At 42.7% G+C, this 26,387-nt stretch overlaps 1 protein-coding gene and 1 long non-coding RNA gene across 8 annotated transcripts in view; one reads left to right on the top strand and one right to left on the bottom strand.

Moving 5' to 3' along the window:
- LOC138676848 (uncharacterized) overlaps positions 1 to 18,420 on the top strand; it is an 86,443-nt gene extending 68,023 nt beyond the window's left edge. Inside the window, exons 3-5 of one of the 3 annotated variants that reach the window (XR_011320835.1) lie at positions 15,426 to 15,519; positions 18,078 to 18,132; positions 18,262 to 18,420. This is a non-coding gene — a long non-coding RNA (uncharacterized lncRNA). The remainder of the gene's footprint in view (positions 1 to 15,425; positions 15,520 to 18,077; positions 18,133 to 18,261) is intronic. The other 2 variants (XR_011320834.1, XR_011320836.1) reach the window with 2 other exon arrangements.
- UNC5D (unc-5 netrin receptor D) overlaps positions 1 to 26,387 on the bottom strand; it is a 968,940-nt gene that overhangs the window by 416,372 nt on the left and 526,181 nt on the right. The gene's annotated exons all lie outside the window — the stretch shown is intronic.

Below are 26,387 nucleotides of genomic sequence, written 5' to 3' on the forward strand. Positions count from 1 at the left end.
CAAAATGTAGATGATCTAACCTTCATTAAAATGAACCACAACTGGATTTCAAAATCTTTTGCCCCACCCTGCCCGGCTGACACCTAGCTTTCCTATGAAAAGGTCTTGCCTGTGGACTATTCTGAATGACTTTTCCAATCTCGTAATTTTCTTCACCTGATTGTCCAGCATACGACATGTTTCCACCTCACGAAATGGCCAAACTCCCCACACGGGGCCGTGCTATCGCCACTTTGCGCTTGGACCCTTGAGAGTGCTGTTTGTCTGAAGAGGTGGGTGTGGCCGCTTTTGGTCGACGGCACTGCCACTGGGTCCCTCATAGTACAATAAAGTGTCTCTGGCGGTGGTGGTGCGCACCCAACGTCAGACACACCGTTGTAATATGAGGGGCCCTGTGCCTGTACCGCCGGCCACAAGCCAGTTCCCCCCCCAGCTCAAACAGTGCTCTACCACTAGCAAAATTATCTCTCACAGCTTCACCAATGTGTAGTCTAGGCGCTGACATCCTTCAATGCCTGGCACTGACAATACCATTGTTTTGACATTTTTGTTATGTTAGGCCTTCGAAGCCTGTCTGCGGTCCCTTCTTTCTACAACTACTACACTGACCAGGCCACTGCTGGCCGTGTTACCCTGGAACCAATTTAAAAGTGCCTATAGTCAGCCCAATTTTGTTATGTTAGGCCTTCGAAGACTGTCTGCCGTCACTCCTTCCACTAGACTTCCACTGACCATACACTGCTGCCCATGTACCCCTGGAACCAATTTAAAGTGCCTACAGCCAGCCCAATTTTGTTATGTTAGGCCTTGGAAGCCTGTCTGCGGTCACTCCTTCCACTAGACTTCCACTGACCAGACCACTGCTGCCCATGTACCCCTGGAACCAATTTAAAAGTGCCTACAGCCAGCCCAAGTTTGTTATGTTAGGCCTTCGAAGCCTGTCTGCGGTCACTCCTTCCACTAGACTTCCACTGACCAGACCACTGCTGCCCGTGTACCCCTGGAACCAATTTAAAAGTGCCTACAGCCAGCCCAAGTTTGTTATGTTAGGCCTTGGAAGCCTGTCTGCGGTCACTCCTTCCACTAGACTTCCACTGACCAGACCACTGCTGCCCATGTACCCCTGGAACCAATTTAAAAGTGCCTACAGCCAGCCCAAGTTTGTTATGTTAGGCCTTCGAAGCCTGTCTGCGGTCACTCCTTCCACTAGACTTCCACTGACCAGACCACTGCTGCCCGTGTACCCCTGGAACCAATTTAAAAGTGCCTACAGCCAGCCCAAGTTTGTTATGTTAGGCCTTGGAAGCCTGTCTGCGGTCACTCCTTCCACTAGACTTCCACTGACCAGACCACTGCTGCCCGTGTACCCCTGGAACCAATTTAAAAGTGCCTACAGCCAGCCCAAGTTTGTTATGTTAGGCCTTGGAAGCCTGTCTGCGGTCACTCCTTCCACTAGACTTCCACTGACCATACACTGCTGCCCATGTACCCCTGGAACCAATTTAAAAGTGCCTACAGCCAGCCCAAGTTTGTTATGTTAGGCCTTCGAAGCCTGTCTGCGGTCACTCCTTCCACTAGACTTCCACTGACCAGACCACTGCTGCCCGTGTACCCCTGGAACCAATTTAAAAGTGCCTACAGCCAGCCCAAGTTTGTTATGTTAGGCCTTGGAAGCCTGTCTGCGGTCACTCCTTCCACTAGACTTCCACTGACCAGACCACTGCTGCCCGTGTACCCCTGGAACCAATTTAAAAGTGCCTACAGCCAGCCCAAGTTTGTTATGTTAGGCCTTGGAAGCCTGTCTGCGGTCACTCCTTCCACTAGACTTCCACTGACCATACACTGCTGCCCATGTACCCCTGGAACCAATTTAAAAGTGCCTACAGCCAGCCCAAGTTTGTTATGTTAGGCCTTCGAAACCTGTCTGCGGTCACTCCTTCCACTAGACTTCCACTGACCAGACCACTGCTGCCCGTGTACCCCTGGAACCAATTTAAAATTGCCTACAGCCATGTTTTATTATTTTAGGCCTTCGATGCCTGTCTGCGGTCACTCCTTCCACTAGTCCTCCACTGACCACACCACTGCTGCCCGTGTACCCCTGGAACCAATTTAAAATTGCCTACAGCCAGCCCAATTTTTTTATTTTAGGCCTTCGATGCCTGTCTGCGGTCCATTCTTTCAACTACTATTACACTGACCAGGGCACTGCTGCCCGTGTACCCCTGGAACCAATTTAAAATTGCCTACAGCCATGTGTTATTATTTTAGGCCTTCGATGCCTGTCTGCGGTCACTCCTTCCACTAGGCCTCCACTGACCACACCACTGCTGCCCGTGTACCCCTGGAACCAATTTAAAATTGCCTACAGCCATGTGTGATTATTTTAGGCCTTCGATGCCTGTCTGCGGTCACTCCTTCCACTAGGCCTCCACTGACCACACCACTGCTGCCCGTGTACCCCTGGAACCAATTTAAAATTGCCTACAGCCATGTGTGATTATTTTAGGCCTTCGATGCCTGTCTGCGGTCACTCCTTCCACTAGGCCTCCACTGACCACACCACTGCTGCCCGTGTACCCCTGGAACCAATTTAAAATTGCCTACAGCCAGCCCAATTTTTTTATTTTAGGCCTTCGATGCCTGTCTGCGGTCCATTCGTTCAACTACTACTACACTGACCAGGGCACTGCTGCCCAAGTACCCCTGGAACCAATTTAAAATTGACTACAGCCATGTGTTAATATTTTAGGCCTTCGATGCCTGTCTGCGGTCACTCCTTCCACTAGGCCTCCACTGACCACACCACTGCTGCCCGTGTACCCCTGGAACCAATTTAAAATTGCCTACAGCCAGCCCAATTTTTTTATTTTAGGCCTTCGATGCCTGTCTGCGGTCCATTCTTTCAACTACTACTACACTGACCAGGGCACTGCTGCCCGTGTACCCCTGGAACCAATTTAAAATTGCCTACAGCCATGTGTTATTATTTTAGGCCTTCGATGCCTGTCTGTGGTCCCTCCTTCCACTAGGCCTCCACTGACCTGTCTACTGCGGCCCGTGTACCCCTTGAACCAACCTAATAAAATATTTAAAAAATTAATTTGATTATAAAAAATAAGATCGTGTTGAGATCTCAAATGCAGACATTTTAACAATCAAAACAAACACACAACAAATATCTGGAACTGTACTACAAAGGTCCAACAGCTACAATTTCTTTCTCCTGCAAGAAGTTAACTGAAAGTTTTTTGGAGTTGTTAACACAGATATGGCATCCACCGAGTGTTGTCCTGTCGCGTCTCCTTTAAATTATTTCCAATAAGATGTTAAACTATTAATTTAATAAAATCAATAATTAAAAAAATAATTGAGTAAGTCAAAAGCACATTGCAAATAAACATTAATTACAAATCAAGAAGCATGGCGCGTCCGAGGGTGAGTAGATACCGAATAAGAATATAATCACCCTCGGACGCGCAATGCTTATTTACAACAGCCTTCCTTCCTAAGAATCAGCCCTTCCGTGGTGTAGAGAGAGGTTGTGTTACACTCCAAGGTGTTCCCCAGGTTGCCTTTCCTGAGCTTCTATCTTCAGGCTCTCATTAAATTGTGGTTAAATGGAACAACTGCATTTGGCGTACTAGTTGGTTTGGGGCCTACTATCGGTGTCTGCCACTCCTTGCTGTTCTCCTGGTTTCCTGTCCTGAAATTCCATTTTCAGCCTCTCGTTAAGTAGTTGTTAATGTTAGACTGCATTTGGCCTACTAGTTGGGTTGGGGCCTACTATCGGTGTCTGCCACTCCTTGCTGTTCTCCTCCACTGAACAAAGCTGTGCCGCCTGTTTACTACGGTTGCCAATTTTGAACTGCATTTCGACTACTTACTGATTTGGCCCTACTCTCTGTGTCAGCCTCTCATTCCAGTTGTCCTCCACTGCAATGCCCCCTGGTTATTCCTGTGTTACCAATTTTGAACTGCATTTAGCCCACTTTCTTCTTTGGGCCTATATCTGTGTTTCCACTTCATCGTGCCCATTGCCCAGCCAGTGATAGATGAGTCTGCTGGTACATTGACCCATAACGCAACATTCCCCGTGCACGCTACACAACAACATTGTGACCCTGCTGAAAGTCAGGTTGCTCTTCCCGCATACCATACCACCTTACACGGGGACAAAGAGGAAGGTGCAGATGAAAGTGCAGGTTCCTTCATCAGGTGGGGGGAGGAATACTAGTTGGCGACGTCACTGGCACAGGGCCTCTCATAGTACGCAAAAGTGTTGCTGCCGGTGGGAGGCGCCCCCGCCGTGCAAACACACCGCTGTACTTTGAGGGGCCCTGTGCCAGTGCCAATGCCAACGAGTGGGCCCCCCCCTGCTTGCTCAGGATCACAGCACTTGCAAAGTTGAAATACTTACCTCTCCCTGCTCCACTGCCGTGACGTGGTCCAGATTTACTGGGCCCACTAATTACTTGAACCAGCCCTACCCCCCACAACTTTAGCCAAATGACCCCCAATTTCAAATGCCTTCCAATTATTTTAAGGTAAATTACGCTTGACAAGCTTCATTAAGAAGAATGGATGGTTTTGACATTAAAATGGGCACTCTAGGTGTTTTCCTGGCCCCCACTCACTGCCGACTATGCTGCCCCATTGACTTGCATTGGGTTTCGTGTTTCGGTCGATCCCGACTTTACGTCATAATCGGCCGATTTCACTCGACCCGACTTTGGACATAGTCGGGTTTCGCAAAACCCGGCTCGACTCTAAAAAGGTCAAGGTCGCTCAACTCTAGTAGCCGGGGAACGTGCCTACGATGATTCTAGACGTCTCGCGCCAGCCGAAGGACTAGCTTCCCCTATTAGAAGAAACAAAGACCTCTCTTGCCTCCAGAGAAACACCCCACAGAAATAGCAGCCCCCCACATGTAATGACGGTGAAATGAGAGGAAAGCACATACGTAGTAATGAAAACAGATTCAGCAAAATGAGGCCCGCTAAAACTAGATAGCAGAGGATACAAAAGTGAACTGCGCGGTCAGCGAAAAACCCTACAAAAAACCATCCTGAAATTACCTGAACTCATGTGCCAACTCATGGAACATGAGGAGTAATATCAGCCCACTAGAGCAACCAGCAACAAGGAATCAAATAACTGCAAGCTGGACTAAAACAAAAATAAAGCAAAACGTAGAACAGGAAAATCAAAAACTTAGCTTGTCCTGAAGATTACAGAAGCGGGAAGCAGAGGTAACAAGACACACTGATTACATTGATCGCCGGCGAGGAAATGACAAGAAAGCCAGGTTAAATAGGAAACTCCCATATCCTGATAGAACAGGTGGACACCAGAGACCGCAGAGAACACAAGTCACCCAGTACCATCTGTAACCACCAGAGGGAGCCCAAAAACAGAATCCACAACAGTACCCCCCTTCTTGAGGAGGGGTCACCGAACCCTCACGAGAACCACCAGGGCGACCAGGATGAGCCCTATGAAATGCACGGACCAAATCAGCAGCATGAACATCAGAGGCAACCACCCAAGAATTATCCTCCTGACCATAACCCTTCCACTTGACCAAATACTGAAGTTTCCGTCTGGAAACACGAGAATCCAAGATCTTCTCCACAACATACTCCAATTCTCCCTCCACCAGCACCGGAGCAGGAGGCTCAAGCGAAGTAACAACAGGTACCTCATACTTCCGCAACAATTATGAATAGCAAACGATGCCGGGAGATCCAAACGAAACGACACAGGGTTAAGAATTTCCAAGATCCTATAGGGACCGATAAACCGAGGCTTGAACTTAGGAGAAGAGACCTTCATAGGAACAAAACGAGAAGACAACCACACCAATTCCCCAACACGAAGTCGAGGACCCACGCGGCGACGGCGATTAGCAAACTGCTGAGTCCTCTCCTGAGACAACTTCAAATTGTCCACCACATGACTCCAAATCTGATGCAACCTATCCACCACCATGTCCACTCCAGGACAATCAGAAGGCTCCACCTGACCAGAGGAAAAACGAGGATGGAACCCCAAATTACAAAAGAAAGGAGAAACCAAGGTAGCAGAACTAGCCCGATTATTAAGGGCAAATTCGGCAAGCGGCAAAAAGGTAACCCAGTCATCTTGATCAGCAGAAACAAAACACCTTAAATAAGTTTCCAAGGTCTGATTAGTTTGTTCCGTCTGGCCATTCGTCTGAGGATGGAATGCAGACGAAAAGGACAAATCAATGCCCATCTTAGCACAGAACGTCCGCCAAAATCTAGACACAAACTGGGATCCCCTGTCAGAAACAATGTTCTCCGGAATCCCATGCAAACGAACCACGTTCTGAAAAAACAGAGGGACCAACTCAGAGGAGGAAGGTAACTTAGGCAAGGGGACCAGATGAACCATCTTAGAAAAGCGGTCACACACAACCCAGATGACGGACTTTTTTTGAGAGACAGGGAGATCCGAAATAAAGTCTATGGAAATGTGCGTCCAAGGCCTCTTCGGGATAGGCAAAGGTGACAACAATCCACTGGCCCGAGAACAGCAAGGCTTAGCCCGAGCACAAACTTCACAAGACTGCACAAAAGAACGCACATCCCTCGACAAGGAAGGCCACCAAAAAGACCTGGCCACCAAGTCTCTAGTACCAAATATTCCAGGATGACCTGCCAACGCAGAAGAATGGACCTCAGAGATGACTCTACTGGTCCAATTATCCGGAACAAACAGTCTTTCAGGCGGACAACGATCAGGTTTATCCGCCTGAAACTCCTGCAAAGCACGTCGCAAGTCTGGGAAGACAGCCGACAAAATCACCCCATCCCTAAGGATACCAGTGGGCTCAGAATTTCCAGGGGAATCAGGCACAAAACTCCTAGAAAGAGCATCCGCCTTCACATTCTTTGAACCTGGCAAGTATGAAACCACAAAATCGAAACGGGAGAAAAACAATGACCAACGAGCCTGTCTAGGATTCAGACGCTTGGCAGACTTAAGGTAAATCAGATTTTTGTGATCAGTCAAGACCACCACACGATGTCTAGCACCCTCAAGCCAATGACGCCACTCCTCAAATGCCCACTTCATGGCCAAAAGCTCCCGATTACCAACATCATAATTCCGCTCAGTGGGCGAAAACTTTCTAGAAAAGAACGCACATGGCTTCATCACCGAGCAATCGGAGCTTCTCTGTGACAAAACCGCCCCCGCTCCAATCTCAGAAGCATCAACCTCAACCTGAAAAGGAAGCGAAACATCTGGCTGACGCAACACAGGAGCAGAAGAAAACCGGCGCTTAAGTTCCTGAAAGGCCTCCACAGCCGCAGGAGACCAATCAGCAACATCAGCACCCTTCTTAGTCAGATCCGTCAAAGGCTTAACAACACTAGAAAAATTAGTTATGAAACGACGATAAAAATTAGCAAAGCCCAAGAACTTCTGTAGACTCTTAAGAGATGTAGGCTGCGTCCAGTCACAAATAGCTTGAACCTTGACGGGATCCATCTCAATAGTAGAAGGGGAAAAAATATACCCCAAAAAAGAAATCTTCTGGACTCCAAAGAGACACTTTGAACCTTTTACAAACAAAGAATTGGCCCGCAGGACCTGAAACACCTTCCTGACCTGCTGAACATGGGACTCCCAGTCATCAGAAAAAACCAAAACATCATCCAAATACACAATCATAAATTTATCCAGATATTCACGGAAAATATCGTGCATAAAGGACTGGAAGACAGAAGGAGCATTAGAAAGTCCAAAAGGCATCACCAAATACTCAAAATGGCCCTCAGGCGTATTAAATGCGGTTTTCCACTCATCACCCTGCTTAATCCGCACAAGATTATACGCACCCCGAAGATCAATCTTAGTGAACCATTTAGCCCCCTTAATGCGAGCGAACAAATCAGTCAACAATGGCAAAGGATACTGATATTTGACCGTAATCTTATTCAAAAGACGGTAATCTATACAAGGCCTCAAGGAACCATCTTTTTTGGCCACGAAAAAAAAACCTGCTCCCAAAGGAGATGAAGATGTACGGATATGTCCCTTTTCCAAGGACTCCTTAACATAATCCCGCATAGCAGTATGCTCTGGCACTGACAGATTGAACAAACGACCTTTAGGAAATTTACTGCCAGGAATCAAATCTATAGCACAATCGCAATCCCTGTGAGGAGGAAGCGAACTGAGCTTAGGCTCCTCAAAAACATCCCGATAATCAGACAAAAATACAGGAACCTCAGAAGGAGTAGATGAAGCGATAGAAATCGGAGGTGCATCATCATGAACCCCCTGACATCCCCAGCTTAAGACAGACATCGCCTTCCAGTCCAAGACTGGGTTATGAGTTTGTAACCATGGCAGACCAAGCACTAAGACATCATGTAAATTATACAGTACCAGGAAGCGAATCACCTCCTGATGAACGGGAGTCATACGCATGGTCACATGTGTCCAGTACTGAGGTTTATTCATAGCCAAAGGTGTAGAGTCAATTCCTTTCAAAGGAATAGGGACTTCCAGAGGCTCCAGACTAAACCCACAGCGGTTGGCAAATGACCAATCCATAAGACTCAGGGCAGCGCCTGAATCCACATAGGCATCGACGGAAATGGCTGATAATGAACAAATCAGAGTCACAGACAGTATGAACTTAGACTGTAAAGTACTAATGGCAACAGACTTATCAACCTTTTTTGTGCGTTTAGAGCATGCTGATATAACATGAGCTGAATCACCACAATAAAAACACAACCCATTTTTCCGCCTATAGTTTTGCCGTTCACTTCTGGACTGAATTCTATCACATTGCATTGTCTCAGGTGCCTGTTCAGAAGACACCGCCAAATGGTGCACAGGTTTGCGCTCCCGTAAACGCTGATCAATCTGAATAGCCATAGTCATAGACTCATTCAGACCTGTAGGCGCCGGGAACCCCACCATAACATCTTTAATGGCCTCAGAAAGGCCATCTCTGAATTTTGCAGCCAGAGCGCACTCATTCCACTGAGTAAGCACCGACCATTTCCGAAATTTCTGACAATATATTTCTGCTTCATCTTGCCCCTGAGAGAGAGCCAATAAAGCTTTTTCAGCCTGAATCTCTAGGTTAGGTTCCTCATAGAGCAAACCCAATGCCAGAAAAAACGCATCCACATTGAGCAACGCAGGATCCCCTGGTGCCAATGCAAATGCCCAATTCTGAGGGTCACCCCGCAGGAAAGATATTACAATTTTGACTTGCTGAGAAGGGTCTCCAGAGGAGCGAGATTTCAAAGAAAGAAACAACTTGCAATTGTTCCTAAAATTCAGAAAACTAGATCTATCTCCAGAAAAAAACTCTGGGATAGGAATTCTAGGTTCAGACATAGGAGCATGTACAACAAAATCTTGTATATTTTGAACCTTAGCAGCAAGATTATTCAGGCTGGAAGCCAAACTCTGGACGTCCATGATAAACAGCTGAGGTCAGAGCCATTCAAGGATTAAGAGGAGGTAAGATGCAGCACACTCTGAGGGAAGGAAAAAAAAAAAAAAAACTTCCTCAGACTACTTTTCCTCCTACTTCAGCCAATACGATTACCACTTTCGGGCCGGCGATACTGCCATGATCCCAATGGCAGGGGATCACAAAAGGACAAGCACACAAAAAACAGAACAAGCTCTAGGGTGATGGAAACTGAGCTGACCGCGATCCTGAACCTAATTCACAACACTAGCAGTAGCCGGGGAACGTGCCTACGATGATTCTAGACGTCTCGCGCCAGCCGAAGGACTAGCTTCCCCTATTAGAAGAAACAAAGACCTCTCTTGCCTCCAGAGAAACACCCCACAGAAATAGCAGCCCCCCACATGTAATGACGGTGAAATGAGAGGAAAGCACATACGTAGTAATGAAAACAGATTCAGCAAAATGAGGCCCGCTAAAACTAGATAGCAGAGGATACAAAAGTGAACTGCGCGGTCAGCGAAAAACCCTACAAAAACCCATCCTGAAATTACCTGAACTCATGTGCCAACTCATGGAACATGAGGAGTAATATCAGCCCACTAGAGCAACCAGCAACAAGGAATCACATAACTGCAAGCTGGACTAAAACAAAAATAAAGCAAAACGTGGAACAGGAAAATCAAAAACTTAGCTTGTCCTGAAGATTACAGAAGCGGGAAGCAGAGGTAACAAGACACACTGATTACATTGATCGCCGGCGAGGAAATGACAAGAAAGCCAGGTTAAATAGGAAACTCCCATATCCTGATAGAACAGGTGGACACCAGAGACCGCAGAGAACACAAGTCACCCAGTACCATCTGTAACCACCAGAGGGAGCCCAAAAACAGAATCCACAACAGTTATGTACTGTGTGGTCTGTTTTATATACTGCATGGGCTGTGCTATATACTACATGGCTGTGGTATATACTACGTGGCTGTGTTAATTATTACGTGGCTGTGTTGTATACTGCAAAGGCTGTGTTTTATACTGCATGGGATGTTATATACTGCATGGCCTGTGTTTTTTACTGTGTGGACTGTGCTATATATTATGTGGCTGTGCTATATACTATGTGGCTGTGCTATATACACTACATGGCTGTGCTATATACTGCGTGGGCTGTGCTCTATAATGCGTGGGCTGTGTTATATAATGCGTGGCTGTGATATATACTGGGTGGGCTGTGTTATATACTGCATGGGCTGTGCTATTTACTGTGTGGCCTGTTATTTACTGCATGGCCTGTGTTATTTACTGCGTGGCCTGTGCTATATACTATGTGGCTGTGCAATATACTATGTGGCTATGCTATATACTACGTTGGGCTGTGTTATATACTACATGGGCTGTGTTATATACTACTTGGGCTGTGTTATATAAAATGTGGGCTGTGTTATATACCACGTGGGCTGTGCTATATACTACGTGACTGTGCTATGTACTATGTGGCTGTGCTATATACACTACATAGCTGTGCTATATACTGCGTGGGCTGTGTGATATAATGCGTGGGCTGTGTTATATAATGCGTGGGCTGTGTTATATACTGTGTGGTCTGTGTTATATACTGCGTGGGCTGTGGTATATACTACATGGCTGTGGTATATACTACGTGGCTGTGTTAAATATTATGTGGCTGTGTTGTATACTGCATGGGCTGTGTTATATAATACTTGGGCTGTGTTATATACTACGTGGGCTGTGCTATATACTATGTGGGCTGTGTTGTATACTGTGTGGGCTGTGTTATATACTACGTGGGCTGTTATATAGTACATGGCTGTGTTATATACTATGTGGCTGTGCAATATACTACGTGGCTATGCTATATACTACGTGGGCTGTGTTATATAATGCATGGGCTGTGCTATATACTACATGGGCTGTGCTATATACTACGTGGGCTGTTATATACTACATGGCTGTGCAATATACTACGTGGCTATGCTATATACTAAGTGGACTGTGGTATATAATGCGTGGGCTGTGCTATATACTATGTGGGCTGTGCTATATACTTTACATGGCTGTGCTATATATTATGTGGCTGTGCTATATACTATGTGGCTGTGCTATATACACTACATGGCTGTGCTATATACTGCGTGGGCTGTGCTCTATAATGCGTGGGCTGTGTTATATAATGCGTGGCTGTGATATATACTGGGTGGGCTGTGTTATATACTGCATGGGCTGTGCTATTTACTGTGTGGCCTGTTATTTACTGCGTGGCCTGTGTTATTTACTGCGTGGCCTGTGCTATATACTATGTGGCTGTGCAATATACTATGTGGCTATGCTATATACTACGTTGGGCTGTGTTATATACTACATGGGCTGTGTTATATACTACTTGGGCTGTGTTATATAAAATGTGGGCTGTGTTATATACCACGTGGGCTGTGATATATACTACGTGACTGTGCTATGTACTATGTGGCTGTGCTATATACACTACATAGCTGTGCTATATACTGCGTGGGCTGTGTGATATAATGCGTGGGCTGTGTTATATAATGCGTGGGCTGTGTTATATACTGTGTGGTCTGTGTTATATACTGCGTGGGCTGTGGTATATACTACATGGCTGTGGTATATACTACGTGGCTGTGTTAAATATTATGTGGCTGTGTTGTATACTGCATGGGCTGTGTTATATAATACTTGGGCTGTGTTATATACTACGTGGGCTGTGCTATATACTATGTGGGCTGTGTTGTATACTGTGTGGGCTGTGTTATATACTACGTGGGCTGTTATATACTACATGGCTGTGTTATATACTATGTGGCTGTGCAATATACTACGTGGCTATGCTATATACTACGTGGGCTGTGTTATATAATGCATGGGCTGTGCTATATTCTACATGGGCTGTGCTATATACTACGTGGGCTGTTATATACTACATGGCTGTGCAATATACTACGTGGCTATGCTATATACTAAGTGGACTGTGGTATATAATGCGTGGGCTGTGCTATATACTATGTGGGCTGTGCTATATACTTTACATGGCTGTGCTATATACTGCGTGGGCTGTGCTCTATAATGCGTGGGCTGTGTTATATAATGCGTGGCTGTGTTATATACTGGGTGGGCTGTGTTATATACTGCATGGGCTGTGCTATTTACTGTGTGGCCTGTTATTTACTGCGTGGCCTGTGTTATTTACTGCGTGGCCTGTGCTATATACTATGTGGCTGTGCAGTATACTATGTGGCTATGCTATATACTACGTTGGGCTGTGTTATATACTACATGGGCTGTGTTATATACTACTTGGGCTGTGTTATGTAAAATGTGGGCTGTGTTATATACCACGTGGGCTGTGCTATATACTACGTGACTGTGCTATGTACTATGTGGCTGTGCTATATACACTACATAGCTGTGCTATATACTGCGTGGGCTGTGTGATATAATGCGTGGGCTGTGTTATATAATGCGTGGGCTGTGTTATATACTGTGTGGTCTGTGTTATATACTGCGTGGGCTGTGGTATATACTACATGGCTGTGGTATATACTACGTGGCTGTGTTAAATATTATGTGGCTGTGTTGTATACTGCATGGGCTGTGTTATATAATACTTGGGCTGTGTTATATACTACGTGGGCTGTGCTATATACTATGTGGGCTGTGTTGTATACTGTGTGGGCTGTGTTATATACTACGTGGGCTGTTATATACTACATGGCTGTGTTATATACTATGTGGCTGTGCAATATACTACGTGGCTATGCTATATACTACGTGGGCTGTGTTATATAATGCATGGGCTGTGCTATATACTACATGGGCTGTGCTATATACTACATGGGCTGTTATATACTACATGGCTGTGCAATATACTACGTGGCTATGCTATATACTAAGTGGACTGTGGTATATAATGCGTGGGCTGTGCTATATACTATGTGGGCTGTGCTATATACTTTACATGGCTGTGCTATATACTGCGTGGGCTGTGCTCTATAATGCGTGGGCTGTGTTATATAATGCGTGGCTGTGTTATATACTGGGTGGGCTGTGTTATATACTGCATGGGCTGTGCTATTTACTGTGTGGCCTGTTATTTACTGCGTGGCCTGTGTTATTTACTGCGTGGCCTGTGCTACATACTATGTGGCTGTGCAGTATACTATGTGGCTATGCTATATACTACGTTGGGCTTTGTTATATACTACATGGGCTGTGTTATATACTACTTGGGCTGTGTTATGTAAAATGTGGGCTGTGTTATATACCACGTGGGCTGTGCTATATACTACGTGACTGTGCTATGTACTATGTGACTGTGCTATATACACTACATAGCTGTGCTATATACTGCGTGGGCTGTGTTATATAATGCGTGGGCTGTGTTATATAATGCGTGGGCTGTGTTATATACTGTGTGGTCTGTGTTATTTACTGCGTGGGCTGTGTTATATACTACATGGCTGTGGTATATACTACGTGGCTGTGTTAAATATTATGTGGCTGTGTTGTATACTGCATGGGCTGTGTTATATAATACTTGGGCTGTGTTATATACTACGTGGGCTGTGCTATATACTATGTGGGCTGTGTTGCATACTGTGTGGGCTGTGTTATATACTATGTGGCTGTGCAATATACTACGTGGCTATGCTATATACTACGTGGGCTGTGTTATATAATGCATGGGCTGTGCTATATACTACATGGGCTGTGCTATATACTACGTGGGCTGTTATATACTACATGGCTGTGCAATATACTACGTGGCTCTGCTATATACTAAGTGGACTGTGGTATATAATGCGTGGGCTGTGCTATATACTATGTGGGCTGTGCTATATACTACGTGGGCTGTGTTAGATACTGTGTGGCTGTGTTATATACTGCATGGCTGTGTTTTACACTATGTGGCTGTGCATTCTAGAATACCCGATGTGTTAGAATCGGGCCACCATCTAGTCCACTATATAATCATCTAATTCTGTCTGTTTGTCTTTAACGGAAATCCTGTGTCACTGATTGGTTGCCACATAGCTCACTCACATTTACTTAACAAGTTCTGTCAGTCACAGTGCCACGTAGTTCAGTCACATTTACTGAACAAGTTCTGTCAGTCACAGTGCCACGTAGTTCAGTCACGTTTACTGAGCAAGTTCTGTCAGTCACAGTGCCACGTAGTTCAGTCACATTTAGTGAACACGTTCTGTCAGTCACAGTGCGACATAGTTCACTCACGTTTACTGAACACGTTCAGTCAGTCAATGTGATGTACAAAAATATTTTGGGTTGATATTGTTAACAAATATATTATAGTGTCGATATACTTCTTTCGTCCGATGATTTATTTAAATACAGTTAGATATTCATGTAATGGTTTATATATTTTGATGATCTTTTTTATAATTGTTCAGTTGTATTAAGTCCTGCTATGAGCAATCAAATGTAATGATAATGTTTATAGTTTACCCGGAAAATCCTATGTATCCATTGCATTATTCTTAAATCTTCATAAATAAACTACATACATATTCTAGAAAACCCGATGCGTTAGAATCGGGCCACCATCAAGCGTGTGTGTGTGTGTGTGTATGTGTATATATATATATATATATATATATGTACGGTATATCACTTTTAGAATCGGGCCACCATCAAGTATATGTACATATATATATATATATATATATATATATATATATGTATATATATATATATATATATATATATATATATATATATGTACATATACTTGATGGTGGCCCGATTCTAAAAGTGATATACCGTACATATATATATATATATATATATACATATACACACACACACACATGCTTGATATATATATGTGTGTGTGTGTATATATATATATATATATATGTATCTATATATGTATATAAAAAACATGGATATGTAACATTTACAGGAATTGCAAACTGACTGTAATGGAACTTTGACTCAGACTTCGAGATGAATTGATCATCATTGGAACTGACAAAAGGCAAGTGTACAGACGAAAGGTAAACCAGAGACATCTCTATTGATTGACCTAACCCACTGACCTTTCGGGAATTACCCAGAATGCTTTTCAATAACATGACATCACTCATTGGGCACAGGAACCACAGCTCGGCGTGCACCCCCCTTGCACAATGTATGAGAGTATTGATCCAATTGCCTACAGTATGTTCACAGATCAATGTTGTTTCCTTGCAGTCCACAAATGTAATATGATATAATAAATACACTGGTGGATTCAGAGGGGTCCTCCGCCGAGAACCATTAGTCAAGAAGATTACATCATTTTTCATTGGTAAGGGTTCATTTAACAAATTAGGCTTTTTCATATAATGATTTCCATCAAATACTATAACCGAAGATTAAATATGATGTCAGATGTCGATACGGAGCCTTAATAGATTTACATTTCACCATCGTTATTCTCTGATTACAGAAGGACAATGAATCGATGCTCTTAATCTAAGAAATACGTACACAAAAAATAAAAATGCAGATTTTTATTTTCATCACTTAATTTGCATAAACCATATAAAAGGCCACGACTGGTTGTAAATATGTAAATATGTAAATATGAACCTAGACTACAAGAATGTTGTCTATAATGGCATAATATATATTCAATTCATTCAAGGGCATTTCCTATTTCACAATTGTTTGCTCTAATGCATCTAGCATAAAATGAAACAACATTTCAAATAGTCTTGATTGAAAAAATGCCCTACCATTTTGTGTTCACAGCTCCTATGCAGACTTAGAGGGTTTTTTCCACGAACAAGGTTCATTTTAATCAATAGATCATGAAATAATAATAAGTTCCACAATTGGATGTGTGTAAATAAAATGTTCCTGTGCTGAGATAATCTTATAAATGTGCCCCTGCTGTGTACTGTGTAATGGCTGTGTCTGACCGTACAGGAACATGGTCTGATCATACCACATCTCCTGGGCAGGGGAGGATGCAAAAAAATACACAGATATTACAGCATGGGTTCGCAAATAATTCTTTTTTGGGGGTAAAACATTTTTTTAAAAACAGGCTGGGAAATGATTTGTCTCACGAAAAGAATCAGCTGTGATCCCATGCTGTCCTGTCTGTATACTCGTTTTTGCTTCCTCCCCTGCCCAGGAGCTGTTTTATGATCAGACCATGTAACTGTACGGTCAGACACAGCCATTACACAGTACACAGCAGGGGCACATTAATAAGATTATCTCAGCACAGGAACATTTTTTTTAAACACATCCAATTGTGGAAATTATTACTATGCCAAGATGTATAGATTAAAACCAACTTTGAAATTAACTTTTGCTCATAAGAAATCCCTTTTAAGTATCTCCATGGTTACAAAAACATTTCATTTCAGAAAAAAATGGTTTTCTGGAGTTTTGTTATCAATTTTTAGTTTAGATAAAAATGTTGTTAATATCAGAAAAAGAGGCAAAATAGGAACCCGCATTACAACAATTTAGCTGCTTTAATCTTATGTAGGGTAGTACATCTTACTAATATTGTCTGTCAATGTCTCTCTTATTACTACTTATTGACTATGAGTAAACCTTGTGTACAGGACTGTGATAACTTTAAAGGGGAAATCCAGGACTTTGCTTATTTTTTTCCTATAGATCTAAGAATTTACAGGATGGTAGTTGCTACCTACCTGCCTATTCTGCCTTGCACCGATATCTGATCAGGGACTTCTACTGCCTGTGATTCTGCTGCTTCACGTGACACTGATTGACAGACGACTTCCTGCAGTTAGGCGGAGCATGACGTCGGCAAAGGTGCCCCATCAACAGAGCAGAGCAGAAGAGAGAAAGCTGCTCTGCCAATGTGACATCACCAGAAACCACAGAATGGCTGAGAGGAGCAATATGTCAACACTCGGTGCCAGCAGAGATCGGTACCAGGCAGAACAGGCAGACAGTTAACAACTGCCAGCATGTAAGTTACTGGCTCTATAGAAAAAAGCAAGCAAAGTCATAGATAACTCCTTGTGCCTATCCTAAAAGGGGGCAATACTGAGGATCTGCTATCCAGCTATACACAGCAGCTCCCTTTTATCTGCATTTAAGCTTTTATGAACCTAATGGGCCTCTTATCTTTTGTGGCAGCAGTCCAGCCTTGCCTCTGCAGTTGGCATTCATGTTAAAAGAAAATTTGTCAGCGTTTTTTTGTTATATAGTCTGAGAGTACTATAATATTGAAGGAGAGACCCTGATTAGAGCAATGTGTCACTTACTGAGCTGTGTTTTCCTGTTTCCATACAATCAGTGTTTTATCAGCAGGAGATTATCACTAGAGAACTAGGTGTCTCATGCATCCTTGTGAAACCACGCCCCCAACAATGAACAGCAGCTCTCTTTCACTATGAAAACTGTGGTGTGGGCTATCACCTGAGCTCTACTATATCCCTATATGAACCCAGTAAACTAAGCGATACATTGCTGTTATCAGGGTCTCTGTCCCTACCTCAAGCTGCTGTCAGATTAAATAGCCAAAACCTTTTGACAGATTCCCTTTAACGCTTTCATCTGTTACCTTCTCATCTGTCTGCAGATTACTGAGAAAATGAGGAACATCAAAGGAGCAACACACTTGCTGCATAGAAAATGTAATAAAAAATGGTGTATTTTAATCAACATTTACTCTCAAAAACTAGGCTTTTTTTATGTTAGATACTTCGGAAAAATAAATTCTTTCAAAATTTTACATAACCATTAATTATTCCTTTTTCTTTTAGATTATAAATGAAAAAAAGAAGCCTGTTTGTGTTGCCATTGTACTGCTATATTATATATGATGCTATCATTTTATGGTAAGAGTCAAAAATATATTGTTAGGCCGTATTTAATTATGTGCTGATTGTATTCATTGTGCACCATTTTTTTTAAATAAATTCTTTATCCGCGCACGTTCTGTTTCAGCCTTAGTCATAAGAGTCCATCTACCAGACCTATGCAATGTCCAGTGACATAGAAGATAATGGCGTAGGTCATTTTTATAGGGTTGTGCCCCTAACAGTAGGATACTCAAAATCAGATCTCTAATTAACCATGGGAGCCCTGAAACATCAACGTCAAAAATAAAAACAACCACCCGCAATCCACATAGTAAATGCACTATTATGTCAAGAGAACTGACTGTTATGTCTGATGATCATATGATGGTACAGCAGCGTCACAAGTTTACTCCTCTTTTCTTCTCACTAGTAAAGTCTAGGAATATGGATAAGAAGTCTTATAATTAGCACACTGAATGCAAGTCAACACCAGAAATCTGCGACTATAAGAATTTATTGTCATTAATCATACATTTCCTGCCAGAGTAGGAGGCCACGCTCAACATGATGAGCCTGGGTGGAAAATGTTAGATACAATTAGTTTTAAGGCAGCTGTCGAGTTAAAAAAATGTGCACAGTAAAGCCAATTTACCCATGTGTACATCAATTACGAGACTTGGAAAGCCTTGACAAGACGCTACAAGACTAATTGCCAGCCATGGCTTGACGGTGTGGGTCTTGAAGGAAATCTGTGTCTAAATTAAGAACAAAAATACTAATAGACATAATTTCAACTAAATTAATACTAATCTAACACATTGGTGGAAATTTTAGACATTCGTATACCAGAACCTGACATTAAATGGAGACCTGCTACATAGGCATCACTTTATGTCTGAAGTAAGTTGCATAATACTTTTTTTTAAGTTTTTTTTTATTTTTACCAAAAAAAAATTGACAAATAATTTAGTGCTCTTCTTCTCATTATTCCCTTAAAGGGACACTGTCACCTGAATTTGGAGGGAACAATCTTCAGCCATATGGGTGGGGTTTTTGGGGTTTTTGATTCACCCTTTCCTTACCCACTGGCTGCATGCTGGCTGCAATATTGGATTGAAGTTCATTCTCTGTCCTCCGTAGTACACGCCTGCGCAAGGTGCAATCTTGCCTTGCACAGGCGTGTACTATGGAGGACAGAGAATGAACTTCAATCCAATATTGCAGCCAGCGGGTAAGGAAAGGGTGAATCAAACACCCGAAAACCCCGCCCCTATGGCTGAAAATTGTTCCCTCCAAATTCAGGTGACAGTGTCCCTTTAAGGTTTCAGCCAGTTTTGGCCTTGATTGCTTTTTTCTTAATCTCTATATTTCAAGAGCTATAACAAATTTTCATTTTCCCATATCCATATCCATAGCCTAGGGCCGGGATGAGGGATAGGCAGGGTAGGCACATCAGAGCTTGTTACCAGACCCATTGAAGGGGAGGTTGGTGGCTTTAGGGGTCCTGTTACCTTAGTCTCTGACCCATTCTTTTAATGGGGTGCTTAGGGTCTTTTGGGGGTGGGGGGGTTAGGGCACCAAAATACCTAGTCCCAGCCATGCCATAGACACATGTAGGCGCATTTTTTTCTGAGAGACGAGTTGTATATTATAAAGGAACCATATTGGGATATGTATAAAGTATTACAAATTTAATTTTTTGGGAAGAAAATAGAAAAATGAATCAATTCTGCAATGCTTTTTTTTTTTTTTATAATGGTGCCTACCATGCAGTACAAAAGATACTATATGTCTATTTGCCAAGATGATATGATTACGATATTACCAAAACTCCCCCAAAATTCATTTAAGAATTACAGGGACATCCAGGATGAAAATCTGCACCCCATCTTTACAATCCTCCCATGACGCTTCTGTGGCTCCCTTGCCTGGTCGCCTTATGTTCTCTGTACAATGTGACCTCCTATGTTGTCTCATCCAATGCGACCTCTGCAGGCTACAAGGTTAGGCTCTCAAGGAGTTTTCAAAAGTTTTTTTTTTAGCTGATATTCTACAAAATTCTTAAAAATTGCTTGGAAAACCCGTGTTATTATTTACTAAGGTAAATCCACTTTTCAGGTGACTTTGAAGTGAAATTGCTATAAAACCGCCTAAAAAAAAAGTCTCCGTGCACATACTAATTAGTGAGGAGCGAGTATACTCGTTGCTCGAGATTTCCAGAGCACGCTCGGGGGTCCTTCGAGTATTTTTTAGTGCTCGGAGATTTAGTTTTTCTTTGCCGCAGTTGAATGATTTACATCTGTTAGCCAGCATAAGTACATGTGGGGATTCCCTAGCAACCTGGCAACCCCCACATGTACTTATACTGGCTAACAGATGTAAATCATTCAACTGCGGCAAGAAAAACTAAATCTCCGAACACTAAAAAATTCTCGGAGGACCCCCGAGCATGCTCGAGAAATCTCAAGAAACGAGTATATTCGCTCATCACTAGTTATGATCTACACATTAGGTAACGCATATTTTTATTTCTGCAATTCCCCCTCTAAAACTGGAACAATTTCATCAATAGAACAGAAAGACATTTATCTTCATTGCACAGAACCCGTCAGTGACACCATGGGTGGATAAGAAGGGGGGCACCAGGTACCTTATCTACAGCATTGTCTAAATTAGTCCACAGAGGAACAGAAGATCTTTAATCAATGCGCTGCCACCTTGCTCCAGTAAGCATATTTTCACTTCATTAGATTTAATAAATTTCTCATTATAACAAATGTGACAAACCAGCAATAATTCTCCGCACTGTCTTCCCGTCTGTGTCTGTTTGGTTCTCCAAATTTAGATAGCACATAGACCCTCCACCCCAGTGATGAGGATAAAGTAAAGGGAGCAGATTGGGGGATGCACTCACTTAAAAGTGTGTGTTTTAATCCTTCTTTTTTCGTCATTCCCATTTTTCAGGCGTAAAAGTGGTTCCCTACATCTGAATGGGAGTCTTAAAGAATCATGTATATGGATTTCTAGAAGTAGAACGAGATAGTTGCAGAATTTTCACAACAAACCTGCCGTATGTGAACATATCCTCTAAGTCCAGACTTTTTCCGTTGTCAAATATGTGGGTTTTGCTGCAGAAATGCTGTTGTTTTGGCTGGTGTTGGCAGCAATTTATGCAAGGGAAAATTTTTGGTACATAACTAATAGTGTTTTCTCAACAGGCCGCATCCACATGTTGTGGCTAGGGATGAGTGGACCTAAGGAGGTTTGGGTTCTGGTACCCGACATGAACTTTATTCCAAAGTTTGGTTCGGGTACTAGAACTATGCCCGAAATTGTACCAGAATCCGAGCCCCATAGAAAAGTATGGGGACACGAACTTTGCGTCTGAGTAAATAAGAAGAAAAAAATTCTATCGCTCTAAAATGGACTTCCCCCAGAACTCCTACCATTGCGACAGACTTCCTAGTACAGTTCGTGTTCGGCGTTTAGGACCAGACACTAACTGTCCGGTACAAATTCCGAACTTTTACGTTTGGGTTCGCTCATCTCTAGTTGTGGCCACAGCAGCACATTTTTGCAGACCATGCCGAGTGGCAAGTTGATATGTTTAAAGACCACATAGTGGCTGCACCTTGATGCACCACATGCATGAATAGATTTTATTTGCTAAAAATGGACATTTTAATTTTCTCTACCACCTATATAAAACTGCCACTAGTCTATTTTACTCTACCTTTGCCATTGTTACCAATCTCATTTATACTTCATTACTTAAATATAACCCGTCTATGCCAGTCCATCCTTGTTATAGCAATTCAGTTCACAAAGGCAAACTACAAGCCATCAGAGGGTCACAATAAAAATGAAATGTGGATGAAAATAAATGAAAAATCCCAGATGGCTAGAAATACAACTTAAAGGTGCTGTTCAAGATATTGAAAAAGCAAATAATATATACTCACTCTTATATTTCTGACTGCTCGAGCCCTGCTCCCCCAATACTCGTTCTGTGTTTTCTTTGGCTACAAATGTCATGTACGTATACCCCAAATCGCCACTGCAGTCATGTACTGGCCTTAGCTGTCTCCTGCCTGATTGCGCAGGAACGGCCTGGAGTAAAAGTGTGAGTATATATTATTTTATTATCTTACATGAATGGCTGACTGTGTGCAGCTTCTCGTTATCTTGGCAAACCCCCTAAGCCGTCAATATAATTTTTAAGGTCTTGGAATATATGTAGTAAATAACACTAACCAAAACTAGGAATGGAAATAAGAGATGGTCAAGGAGAAATAACAAACTTTCCCTACCATATCCCTAAATATTCCTGCCAATAGTGGAATACCTGGCCCAAAAACAACACGGCGTACATGGGAAGCTGTCAATAGAAACAGATTACTTCCCTGCAAATCACTAAGGTCTCATTCATATGTCAGTATTTTTGCATCAGTGTTTCTATACCAAAACCAGTAGTGTCTCCAAAACACAGGCGTCAATCTTTCTGTTAGTGTTTTTTCTTTGGAAGTTCCACTCCTGGCTTTGGCATACAAACACTGATGCAAAAGTATTGACATGTGAATGAGGCCTATGAGTGACTGAGCGCTCGGCCCATTGGACTGACTGTACATTTGCATACATTTTGTACATCATTTAACAGCATACTAAGTTAGAAGATGTCATCATGATGCACGTTAAGTACCACCAAGTGGATCTTCGAAGATCTCAGTCCTAGGATGGGATGGGTATGTTAAGAGAAGTCCAGTTCAGAGATAATCAGCATTATAGCAGAATCTCCAGCTGTATATCAGAGCTGAAAAAGTCAGTAGATACAATGAAGAGTTTAGCCGAGGGAAGCCAACTACCTGAAATCTCAGGCAGTGACCATCCACCAGAGCCGGTCTATAAGGCCAAATAAACTGACCTCAGAGGTGATCTCATGTGTAGAAGATGGTGAATGAAGTAGACAGGAGGAGGACCCCGGACAGGTGAGCTTTTCTTCATTGAATCATTATTTAACAGCATGAAAACTACAGATTACATACATTTGTTTTGATATTTACAATAAATATAATACATAATCATGGACCCGATTAAGCCCTTTAAGATTGATTGACTGAGAAAGCCAACATCTATATAGTAACATAGTAACATAGTTAGTAAGGCCGAAAAAAGACATTTGTCCATCCAGTTCAGCCTATATTCCATCATAATAAATCCCCAGATCTACGTCCTTCTACAGAACCTAATAATTGTATGATACAATATTGTTCTGCTCCAGGAAGACATCCAGGCCTCTTTTGAACCCCTCGACTGAGTTCGCCATCACCACCTCCTCAGGCAAGCAATTCCAGATTCTCACTGCCCTAACAGTAAAGAATCCTCTTCTATGTTGGTGGAAAAACCTTCTCTCCTCCAGACGCAAAGAATGCCCCCTTGTGCCCGTCACTTTCCTTGGTATAAACAGATCCTCAGCGAGATATTTGTATTGTCCCCTTATATACTTATACATGGTTATTACATCGCCCCTCAGTCGTCTTTTTTCTAGACTAAATAATCCTAATTTCGCTAATCTATCTGGGTATTGTAGTTCTCCCATCCCCTTTATTAATTTTGTTGCCCTCCTTTGTACTCTCTCTAGTTCCATTATATCCTTCCTGAGCACCGGTGCCCAAAACTGGACACAGTACTCCATGTGCGGTCTAACTAGGGATTTGTACAGAGGCAGTATAATGCTCTCATCATGTGTATCCAGACCTCTTTTAATGCACCCCATGATCCTGTTTGCCTTGGCAGCTGCTGCCTGGCACTGGCTGCTCCAGTTAAGTTTATCATTAACTAGGATCCCCAAGTCCTTCTCCCTGTCAGATTTACCCAGTGGTTTCCCGTTCAGTGTGTAATGGTGATATTGATTCCTTCTTCCCATGTGTATAACCTTACATTTATCATTGTTAAACCTCATCTGCCACCTTTCAGCCCAAGTTTCCAACTTATCCAGATCCATCTGTAGCAGAATACTATCTTCTCTTGTATTAACTGCTTTACATAGTTTTGTATCATCTGCAAATATCGATATTTTACTGTGTAAACCTTCTACCAGATCATTGAGAACAGGTCCCAATACTGACCCCTGCGGTACCCCACTGGTCACAGCGACCCAGTTAGAGACTATACCATTTATAACCACCCTCTGCTTTCTATCACTAAGCCAGTTACTAACCCATTTACACACATTTTCCCCCAGACCAAGCATTCTCATTTTGTGTACCAACCTCTTGTGCGGCACGGTATCAAACGCTTTGGAAAAATCGAGATATACCACGTCCAATGACTCACCGTGGTCCAGCCTATAGCTTACCTCTTCATAAAAACTGATTAGATTGGTTTGACAGGAGCGATTTCTCATAAACCCATGCTGATATGGAGTTAAACAGTTATTCTCATTGAGATAATCCAGAATAACATCCCTCAGAAACCCTTCAAATATTTTACCAACAATAGAGGTTAGACTTACTGGCCTATAATTTCCAGGTTCACTTTTAGAGCCCTTTTTGAATATTGGCACCACATTTGCTATGCGCCAGTCCTGCGGAACAGACCCCGTCACTATAGAGTCCCTAAAAATAAGAAATAATGGTTTATCTATTACATTACTTAGTTCTCTTAGTACTCGTGGGTGTATGCCATCCGGACCCGGAGATTTATCTATTTTGATCTTATTTAGCCGGTTTCGCACCTCTTCTTGGGTTAGATTGGTGACCCTTAATATAGGGTTTTCAGTGTTTCTTGGGATTTCACCTAGCAATTCATTTTCCACCGTGAATACCGTGGAGAAGAAGGTGTTTAATATGTTAGCTTTTTCCTCGTCATCTACAACCATTCTTTCCTCACTATTTTTTAATAGACCTATTGTCTTTGACTTGAGGGTGCATTGGCATAAACCAGCATAAGGAATTGGGCAGCATCCCTGCATGCACAAACCTGGTAAACGGTGAGAACAATCGTGTTTCAAGGGTTAAGAGTACACTTGGACACACGAGTCCCATGTACGTCAGTTAGTTGACATGGTAAAAGCTAAGCGTAGACACACACCATGCATAATTCATAAGTGCCCACAATCACCCAAGCTTTGAGTAACCCTATGCTTTTCATTATATCTGCCCAAGGTCTTCTGTTATTGTTGTATTGAAAATATAATCTCTGTGTAAGTGCATCATAATTTGTGTCTGTTCATGGCAGGGAAACATGTAATTTCAGTGGAAAATGAACGTTATATCCAGCAATGACCTCCCTGCACCTCTTCTCTGCCTCCCCCCGTCTCCGGGAGCAGCATCTTCTATCAGCATTGTGTGATTCTCTACTGTTTTGTCTTACATACAGGTCATAGCAGGTTTGATTACTGACGCTTTTGTACATCCATTCTGCTGTCTACCGGTTTCTGAATCTGACCGGTAGCTTACTGATTCAGGTGTCCTTGAGTCTGCTAAATCATGCATCTTCTCCATCAGAAATCCATTCCCCTCCTTATTGTCTCCATCCTAATTACAGCGGAATGATTGGTATTCTTCTGGCGCTAGACATAATGATTGGAAACATATGTGTAGGTGTTTTGGGGAAAGTCTACAGATACAGCTCCCAGTATCACACAGGGAGATCTAATCTCCAAATGATGTCTTTTTGGGCCTGATCACACAGATGGGATGACATTAATGGAAACATCATTAAGTTCTTCTAATTAATCTTTCTTTTTTTCTCATTTACTGGATGTCTGGGGAAGTGTGTTTAGGCTCCATCAGAGGTAGCTCAAGTTACTGTTATAATTTGTATTTCCAGCAAATTAAAGGTTTGTTCTTGTAGCCTGTCAGTGTGGAGAGATCCAAATGTGAGTTATTACCGACAGAGACCAGGTACTTTCTCCAGGCGCTAATATGCTCCTGCCCAGCTGTTGGGATGTTCTTTTAATATTAGAACGTTCCCTGTATATTTTCATATAGCGGCACTCACGTTAATTTATATTATAGCACAAATATTGTTAATGTCGATACTATTGAAAGTCAAGAGCTTCTGCTGAAAAAAGCCTGAAGGACACA

The sequence above is a fragment of the Ranitomeya imitator genome, chromosome 4 (genome assembly GCF_032444005.1).
Source record: "Ranitomeya imitator isolate aRanImi1 chromosome 4, aRanImi1.pri, whole genome shotgun sequence".
Taxonomy (NCBI): Eukaryota; Metazoa; Chordata; class Amphibia; order Anura; family Dendrobatidae; genus Ranitomeya; species Ranitomeya imitator.